This window comes from Agelaius phoeniceus, chromosome 6 (genome assembly GCF_051311805.1).
Source record: "Agelaius phoeniceus isolate bAgePho1 chromosome 6, bAgePho1.hap1, whole genome shotgun sequence".
In the NCBI taxonomy this organism is placed as follows: domain Eukaryota; kingdom Metazoa; phylum Chordata; class Aves; order Passeriformes; family Icteridae; genus Agelaius; species Agelaius phoeniceus.
This window is the reverse complement of record NC_135270.1, coordinates 46,680,615-46,690,976: the sequence shown is the minus strand read 5'-3', so window position 1 is coordinate 46,690,976 and position 10,362 is coordinate 46,680,615.

The window sequence follows — 10,362 nt, the reverse complement described above, 5'->3', positions numbered from 1 at the left end:
TTCTCCACCCAGCCTGTGATGCTCCTCTGCCATTATCACCACTCTCCATTCCCCCCCTCCGTGTCCTCCCGTCTCCCACCCCCCGTTCCCCTGGAAGCCCCATCTGGGCTCGCCCCTGTCCCGCTCGGTTCCCGGCGCCGCTCCCGCTCCGCCGCTGCCGCGGGCCGGGCTCAGCCCGGCGGCTCCGCAGCCTTTGGAGCGCCGGGAGCGCCGGGTGTGCGCTGGGAACGTGTTCCCCTCCGCGAGGCAGCGCAGCCGCAGCCTCCCGTAAACTTTTGACCCTTGCTTAGTCCTCTGCCATCCCTGGCAGAACCCAGGGCACGGTTATACGCCTGGGTTTAGTTACCGGCGTCTGGAGACTGCAGGGAACAGTGTTGCAGCTCTGATTACACCTGCATGGAAGAAAAATACTCTTAAGGCAACAGCTGCTATTTTCTTTTTTCTTTTTCTTTTTTCTTAGGCTGTTTCTCTCTTTATTATTATTATTATTTTTTAAGTTTGTCATTCGGTTGCTACTGAGGAGGCAGGTGTGAAAGGCCATACATACCCCTTGAGTAATACAGCATGGTGCTTCCTGAGCTGTGTAAGAAGTCCCTGTTAAGGATAAAGGCAAGGAAGAGCACAGAAACAGAGAGAGGTGCTTGCAGTCCTTTTAGGGGAGAGGATAAAAGGCAGAAGCAGCATGTCCACATGTCTAACCTGGAGATTTCATGACAAAAATGATGCCTTCCCTGAGCCCAGCAGAAGAAAAATTCCTCCCCAGCCGAAAGCTACACAGAACACTGTCCATTGCTTTGCTCCTACTAGTAAATAGATAAAAATTACTTTCCAGTGAGTTCCAGTGCAACCTTCAGTGCTTCAGTCAGTGCTTTGCTTTTCCTATTTCCAGCACTGCTGTTGTGCTGTAAACAATTTATAAGCTTCAAAGCCTTGCCTAGTAAATATTTTCTAAGAATTATTCTTTCACACAATATGTTTGTAACACAATCATTTTCTTAACAGCTCCTGTCACATTATTACATCAACCTCAATAAGTGACTCCTTTGAACAGCTTCTCACACCAATTTGAGTAATCTCATGAAGTTTGGTGGTGCTCCTTTATCCTCGTCTCCGTGGTCCTTTCCCCTGTTTAACCAGAGCATTAATGGGGAGGCTGAAGCCCAGGTAAGGTGTCTGTCTGCTTCAGTCTTTGACAGAGGATCATGAAATCCTTCCTGCAAACAGCAGTTTGAATACATGCCCCCCCAGTAACAGAAACCTCTTCTAGCTGCTTGTTTCTTGGACGCCAGTACTGCTTCCCTTAAAAGCTGCAGCTTCTTAGCTATTGTGAGTGCTGACAAGCAAAAGTCATGAAGATGTAAACATCCCTAGTGTGTGGAGATGCAAATACCCCTTCTTGAGGGAGGCTAAACCAAGAAATGGCACCCATGCCTCTCCTCACCTGGATTTAAAGCCTAGGTGGCCACCAGTCTCTCCTGTGCTTGTGTCAGGAACAGCAAGCCACAGTTCCCTCAAACCCAATGGGATCCTGGTGTTCCCCAGGGGCTTGCCAGCAATGAGAGAACAAGCTCAGATTTCATCTGAAGCCAAATCTACAGGATGTTTCTCGCTGTTACAGAAGACAGAAATCTCCAGATTCCCCAGAATATCACAGATCCAAACAGCTTTCTATTTACAGTTGCTTGATTTTGGAGGCGAGGCTGACTCAGGACTTTGTGTGCTTGACTTGGCAAAGCCCACCAGCTTGCACCAGCCTCAGCCTCTGAATATTTGCCTGCTTCACTTCAGACATGTATCCCTGCAATGCAGATTATAGAGAGGACACACTGTTACTTATTTCTTCTCTCCTGGAAAAATATTTTCCTTTCGTATAGTTGAATGGCATCTAAGTAAACATTTGTTGTATTTTTGTGTCATTCTGAAACACAGGTTGATTCTGCAGAAAGAGCAGCACATAGCATTCAGTGTTTGAATTGTCTATTTCACTCTATCCAGACTCCATAGCCTTGAAACAAATGTGCCACATGACAGCATAAACTCACTGTGGAGAAATAAGACTAATTCTATTTACTGGGTTGGACAAATGGTGTTTACAAAGTAATTGTTTGATTCTTTTAATTTCTTGTCATATCCTGTTCCATGTAAACTTGATATCCTATTTTTTAACAGCACAGGTGCCACAACTTTAATGACTGTGACACAGTATCTCACTACCCTAAAAAAAAATCAACAAAAAAGTTTGAAGCTTATTGTCATCTTTCATGAGAGAACTTGCAGATAGAGCAGGAAAGTGCAGTCAGGTTCAGGAACCTGATGAGGAATACAGAGAAATGTTAAATAAATTATTACTTATGCATTATTAAAAATAAGTCACACTTCTATAGCTCCTCTCAGATAATGAACTCAAATCCATTTATTATTCATTTTACAACTCCATGTAGGTGAAGGAATTATGCCATGTTGGTTTTATGAGCAAAGAGCTGAGACTTTGAAATGTGATGTGTTTAAAAATGATGTAATACCTGGGAATTTTCCCCAAAGAACCTTCCAACAGGTAAGTGAGGTAGGCAGGCTGGGTTAGTTTTTCAAGTTTTAGCATCTGTAGCTGGGACCATGTGTCTGTCTGTCTGTCCTGGAGTTGGTTGGAGTCTGGTCCAGTGGGGTCTTCAGATTTGCTCAGTGGGGTACTGACCCAGCACCTCTAACGCCATAGGACTCCATGGGCTGTCGAAGTCATCATCCTGAAATTTGGAGCTGCTAAAAAGACATTTACCAGTGCAATGCTGTGACTGAATGCTGAGGATTCCTGTCACTGTTGTTGAAACCTGAAAAATCATAGTGCTGCACAGCAGGGGCAAAAAATGCCATAACAGAAATGCTGATTTAACTCATGGATGGGGGAGCTGCAGCTGCTGAGACTGGAAGCTGCTCTGCCATGTGCTGATGGGAAGCAGAAGGATGGACTTGTCTGATCTGCTAACACGTGTCAAGGAAAGCATTCAGCTGCTGCTGAATCCAATGGAAAATTAAAATCCTACCCCAAATGATTTTCTGACATGGTATATTCCCAGAAAAAGCAATGACATTTACTGGCACACTGACAATAACATGAGCGTTGCACATAACACAACCAAGTGTTCTATCAGAGCTGAAGTCAACTGTGCAGCCCAGATTACTTCCACTTTTGTAGGCTGCACTGCAGAGTGCTGTGGGAAGCAGTATTTTGGGAAGCATAATGAGAAGATAATCTGAGCCCTGTGAATGCAGGAGAACGTGACTTGCCCTCCTTTCCCCTGCGCTGCTTGGGTTTGCAAATGGCAGACATTTCCTTTTCCCAGCTTCCAGCCTTGTTTTATTTCTCATGGGCAATTGAATCAAGTTGCACTGTACCTGTGGTATCCTATGACTGTGCTCCTTATCAGGCAGTGGCAATCCTTCTGTGAAAAAACACATCTCAACCTTTGCCTACATCACTGCCCTGGCCCAGATGAAGGTATTCTGTGCTTGGTACCTTCTGCATCTGCTCACTGCATCACACAGGGAGCAGCAGTGAGATCCTGAAGGCAGAGAATGCTATTTTCGGTTCTGCACGTTAACTGGGAGCTTTTCTTCCTTCTCCCAAAATTGTGTTTATTATCAGATCACGTTTCAAAGAGGCAATGAATTTCTGCATTTAAAACACTTCCCCAGAAAGTAGTGGGCTTTCTTGATAAAGAGGCAGGTAGGAAGAACCTGTACTATTTTAAATCCCCCTGTCAAATTATGTTGCTTCCTTCTCATGTTGCTGCTATTTTAGCTGTTCCAGAGCTTGTTCTGCCTGTATTCAGCAGGAGGTGCATGGAAGTTGTCTCCAGCATTGGTCTGTGAGGGGCCCAGGGAGTGTCAGGGAGAAGATGATCATGATGAATGCCCACCTTCTCCTGGGGCCAGCAGGCTTCCCCCAGGAACTGAGATCCAGATGGTGACAACAGGTGATTTGCTATTCATATAGCACTAGAAAAGCTGTCAGGACTCCAGCTGCTGATGGATGAAACTCCAGTTCTCACAAGGGGTTTTCTGACCATAAGTTATAGCTGCACTAAATAAACAGTTCCCTTTCTCAAACCACTATCCTTTTCACAGGAAATTTTTTGTTAGCTCTTGTTCTGCAGCCTTCTATTAACTTGAGGGTTATATATGCTGCAAAACCTGCCCAGAGAATGGATTATATGAATCACAAAACCATCAAGGTTGGAAGATACCTTCAAGATATAACCTCACAATAACCTTGTAGTCCCTCTCAGGTTACCTGCCTCTCCTTCCAGAGGTGATACACTCTCTTTATCTCTCTGAGCTGCAGCAAAGTTCTCTGAAGATTTAATGAATATTCTGATATTCTTCATAATCTGGTCAACAGCCAACTCTTTTCTCTGTGTGTACATGGAAGAGCATGAAGAGAAGTCTGTGCCAAGCAATGGCCATATGAATGATTTCTTTGACACAAAACTATTTTGTTTCTTTAGAAAGTCTTGTACCCCTATGAAAGCAGAAGCTACCCAGGGAGCACATTTTCCCTCTGGGGCAGTATGCTCTTTTCCTATATTTGTTTCACAATCTTATTTACTTTATCAGACATTTATAATCATTTCTTAGAAGTTTTCTGACTCCACCAGCAGCTATTTTGCCATCCCGCACTACATATTTTCAGAGTGAACAGTAGCCTGTATTTTCTGTATTTTGTAATAAAGATATGGCAAGGAAACATTTATGCTTTTTGAATAAATAGAATGGATGTGAGATCTGAACAACAGAATGAGGCATGGGTTCAGGATTTGATTGTAGTTTGAGCAAGTGAAACATGACATTAAGATTAGAAGGGAAATGTTTGCTGAAAATAAGAAAAGGTTACCTCAACTTTTTGGAATTACAAGATGGTATTCAAAAGAGGTATTTTTATACCCACCAGGGAGCCATACAGGGTTTATGCAGATTTGACATTTTCTTCTTTCTTCTCTATTTGTATCTGGAGCCCAGGGTGAACAACCTCCTTTGTGTTTGCTCTTGTTAAATATCTTTGTCTGGGCAGCTGTTTATTCAGGCCCTGTGAATAAATAAAATGAAGAGGACCTCCTGCACGATTCAAAAATAAATGCTATTTTCTGAACCCCGACTTGCTATTTGCGCTGTTAGCATTATCTTATTAGACAAATAAATGGCCTCATTTCCCTCCTCAAGAGCACATTAGTTTTGCACTTCCAGAAGCTGCAGCAAGTGAACTTTGCTGACATTAATGGGAGGTGACGGCAGGCGAGGGAAGATGTTGCCTTTGTCCAAGAGGAGGAGAAGCTCTGAGAGCTCAGCGTGCCTGCAGCACTCCAGCTCCATGCACAGATTTTATTCTCAGTGCTTGTGAGTGTTACTGAGGGAAATCAAGACAAAATCCTTTAGGAATTCTGTCCTGTCACCCCCTGCACATTGCCTCTCACCATTGCTTAGGGAGGGGTATTCATGGGAAAACATCAGTGGTCACTGGGTGGAAGCATTGAAAAATGGGGTCAGCTGACAGAAAATGCATTCATTTATAATAATTATCATAGCAGCAACAATTCCATTAGCCTTATTTTACACGTATGGAAATGGAGACATAGAAAAGCACAATGTGCTGAAGCTGGGAGCCCTAGCTGGGCCTCAGATGTCCATCCTCCCCTTTCTAGGTCTCTATTTTAATGACTAGACCAAATTCTGTGATCCCAACATGTGATTGTTCCCTGATATTCTTTATCAAATATGACTAAAACTTGTTAGGGGAGCCTCACACAGCTCTGCAAGGTTCAGGAATCCCCACTGACCCTCAGCTGTATTTGTGCCACCTCTGGAGAAGCATCAGGCAGTTTGGATGAGCCTTCCTCCCCTGGCAGCTCAGTGGCTGTGATTGCATCACTCAGCTCACAGGAGCCCTGTTTCACATCCCCATTAGCATGTTCAAAGGCTACTGCACTGAACTCCACCCTGTACCTGTGTTTTATCTCCTGTTCCTTTTGGACAGTCCAACACTAGGGAGGAGGGTGACAAAAAGGACACAATCACAGAGACAATATGCCACAGTGTAAGGAGACATGAGAGCTGTCAACCAGAAAGTGGAATGGCATGGAAGAAGCCCTGTGTAAGTCATACACACCAATGATATGGAATTTACTGCCCCATGGCTGTAACTCTGAAGCACAGGTTGAAGCCCCAGTGCCTGTTGCCCATGCAGGTTGTAGGGGTTCCTGGCTGGGCAGCTGCTCTGCTGCAGAGAACCTGCACTGTGGAGGAGATGGGCTGGAAAGGTGCCCAGATGGCAGGTCTCATGCTTAGCAGGGCAGATTTGACAGGGCTGCTGAGAACTCAGGGAAGATTACTCTAGGCAATCTCTATCCTCATTATACATTTTAGAAACTGCAGACATTTTCAGTGTTCTGGAGTTTCCAGTGTGTTAGAACAGGAGGCAGTTGAGACAGATAGAAGCTACTGCTCCTCATGTTTACAGCTGTGGTCTTCTCAACCTCCAGAACACAGGAAAAGGACATCAGATTAAATACAGGTTATCAGGCTGAAAAATGATGAAATTCCTGTTAATCAGCGTGATCACTTAAATGAAATTTAATTTGCTTTTCAAATGTATCCACAGGACAAACCCAAAGCCTCCAGATGTCAAGCCCAGACAAAATGGACTGTTCTCATTTCTCTTCAAGTAAATGGCAAATCTGAACAACTTCCAGAGTTGTTGGTAGTTGTGTTGCAAAGCTGGCCTTGGCATGGTGACAGCTCAAGCGGATGGAGATGAAGCCTGTCTGAGGAGTGCATGTCTTTGGGAAAAGCCAGGCTTTCAGTAGCTGGAAGAGGAAGAGAATATTTTGGGGTCATATTGACCAAATTGCCCGAAAACAGAACATGAAGTCACAGAGAGTGCAAGTGCAGCAAGGCAGGATGAGCACATCCCGAGAGAAAAAATGAAACTAGGTCATAAAATCTGAGAAAAGAGGAAAAACACCACTTATCATTCATTAGTAATTCCCAGGTTACTTGGCATCTCAGATCAAGTGTCTGGTTCAAGGATGGATTTCACAGAGATCAGAATGGTTCCCATTTTCAGCTCAGTTTTAAAGAAAACTAAAATTAGTATTAAATTAGTTTTAAAGAAAACTCAAATGCAAGTATTACTGCAGAAACGGAAGGAATTTCTTACACTAGCTGCCACACAGCTGGGCTGTAACTCCCAGGAGAGGGGGACACTCTCTCCTTTCCTCAGTGGCAGCAGTGTGCCAGCCAAGGGAAGTGGCAGCCTCCAAGCCTTTGGGAGTTTTGCCAAGCGTTGGGGCACCCACATCTCTTAACAACTTTATTTCAAGAGTAAGAAAAGCCTTAAAACAAGGTCCTGGGCTGTCTGTTGAGGTTTATTTCATGTGTACCTTTAGCTGCTTAAGGCTTAATAAAAATCTGCCTTGAAGCTTATCCTGTAGGAGAGCAGATCTGACTGCAGCTGGGAGCACCACAGGGTGGTTGACTTCTTGCCTGGTGAGATGCACTCAGCCTGAGAGTGCTTGTGCTTCTCAGCAGCTATGAGGGGCTATTATATCTATAGTTTCTCTGCTGGAAGCAGTTTTGTCATCTAAGTAGAGATGAAAACATTAGTGCAAACTCCTGAAATCAAGATTGATGAAAGAAAATTGTTCTACTATACAGGTATAATCAAGTGATGGGAAGCACATCACTGGCACCTGCTATGGATATGCATGGAGAAAAGAGCATGAAAGAAGCCCTCATCTTTCTTGTATTTAGCTCCCTTGCTACTGTTAAAACAGATTTGTTATGTTTACCACATCTTATTATATGAACTCCTGAAGGGACAGAAAAATGTTATGACCATGTCTAGAACTGACATTCAAATATCCATGGTCACAAAGACAAGGATGGCACAGCTCCCAGGAGCATGGTTCTCTGAGAATCCATTAAAGACAAATAGATTTGTGGTACACCACAAACTATTTGAAGCCTGTCAAACTACCTGCTGTGCTGCTCTGAACCTGAACTAAAGTGGGACTTCCAGAGGAGAAAGGAGAATTTATTTATAGTATGTACATCTCAGAATCCCACATAACAAGAGTGTTTGTTTTTCCTCAGGGTGCTTGAACAGACCTGCATGGGTAAAGTTTGTCTGTTTGCACATTGCTTTAAATGATATTGAGTTGGAACAGAACCTAATCTTGACAAAGTTGGCTATGTTGCTATGGAATAAACTCCAAGAGGCCCAAAGGTTCCTTTTAGTATTACATGAAGATATTGTTTTCAATCTAAGTAACACTTTTCCAGCTTCCTCTAACTCTTTCTCATTCGAGAGATTTGTGCCTGAATTACCATGTTTTCCCAGAAATGACAGATATTTAGCCTGGAGGGATTTTGCTTACAACTTCTGTTACTTTACAATGTGTCATTGGCTTCAGTTGCAGCACAGTAGAGCTCACCAAGATAAGATGATATGAAGTTACAGGTGATGATGTGACAGAGCCATAGGCTACCCCAAGAAACAACTCTCTTTTCCCTTCAGAATCACCTGCCATTACTTAGGCTTTTTTCAAGAATTTTAAGTTTTGATCTAACAGGAAAGGTGTCTATTCTGGTAGTGATTTTTTTTCATTTTAAAGGCATAGGAGCATCTGAAGCGTCAGCTTAATTAGAGTCACTTTCTGAGATGGCTGAGTATGTCTAATTTTTTCCCTTAAGAGGATGTTGTATTCTGGTAGACTGTAGGAGACTTGTCACATACATAACGCCAGTGGTCTGAAAATTTGTGAACTCCGCTTGTAATTGCTTATAAGTTCATGTTTGATAAATGCATACACATTGGCTAATAAAGATTATAAAGACTGTCAGGGGTGTGGCTGAAAAGTGTAAAGAAGATCAGTAATTTATGAGTAGCCACATTTTATTTGCTATTATATTAATTATTTTTGCTAATAGACATATACCCCTGCAAAACAGGATCTCCCATTCCACCCACACTTTCAAGTGCCATGTTAGACTGGGGTCTAAGGCACTCCTGGAGAATTACTTCCTTCACTGTCTACAGTAACTCCCTTACTTAAAGACACAGGCTATTTGAGGATGTCTTCCACATATGCAATAATGACAGCCAGGTCTGTACTACCGAGATTTTTGATAAATGTGGTTGTCTGCTTATTAGCCTACCTTCCCAGGACTTATACTGAATTTCAAATCTCACCATTTGAATACCTTAATAAATCAATGCTTAGTAGACAGCACGTTAAGCCTATCCATCAGACATTGCAGGACTGCAGGCAGAAGTCAGGGGCTATCAAAGTTTTTCTACTGGGCTTCCCCCATCAGTATCTCTGAAAGAACTAACAATTACATCCTTGAAAACTAGGAAAGGAATGTGCATCTGTTTGTTCTACCAATTAAAAAGACAGTCAGTGACCATATACTTTACAACACTGTAGTTTTATCTGAACCCTGAACTGTTGGTTTATGGCAATTCACAGGAATAAAAACAGTCCAGGGCTGCTTTTAAATTGGCTTCTGGGTGATTTCTCATGCACCATTAGTCCAGTCTCTTGATGGATGACCCTTGGTTACCATGACCTAAATTTATTGCTGGAAAGGATAATTAGTTAATATGTGTAATACCTTTAAAGGTGTTTGGTATTTTTAAAGTCTATAGACTTAGAAAAATATGGAAATGATAGTAGTATAAAATTATACCAAAGCTAAATGTAGAATCTTGGCAATTACTTTATAGTTATGTAAACTGAATAAGCTGAAAATGAGATGAAACTGTTGGGGTGGTCTACTTGCTGCAACCAAGCTTCCTGGCTCTTAATGACTTTGCCCTTTCCATAGTGCTGAGCAAGGTTTGCATCCTGCTGTTTCTTCTTGTGTCTCATTTCTAATGGCTTCAAGACTAGTCTTTGTCACACTATAATTGGTTTCACTGGAAATACCTGTCAAAAAGCAAGGAGGAAATGGGCGAAACTCCCACATTTGTATGGGTTTATATATTCTTATACACAATTAACAAAATGCACTATGTGTTGGGAAGAGTTTTTTACAATGAACTCATTGACTTGAGTTCCTTTTATTTAAACATATTTTAGTCAGATTTAGAATCTAAATAGGAAATCTTATTCAACTAAATCTTTATGACCTTTTAGTAAACTGAACACAAGGAGAAGGCTGTGCACTAAGCAATTGCTGTAAGTAATCAACAGAATGAAAGTACATATAGTACCTGTACAGCTTCTTCAGTTACTCAGCGTAATTCAGGGTATATGTACTTGATAATTTTGCAACAAAAATTGCTTTCATGGCATATCTTCCAGATTT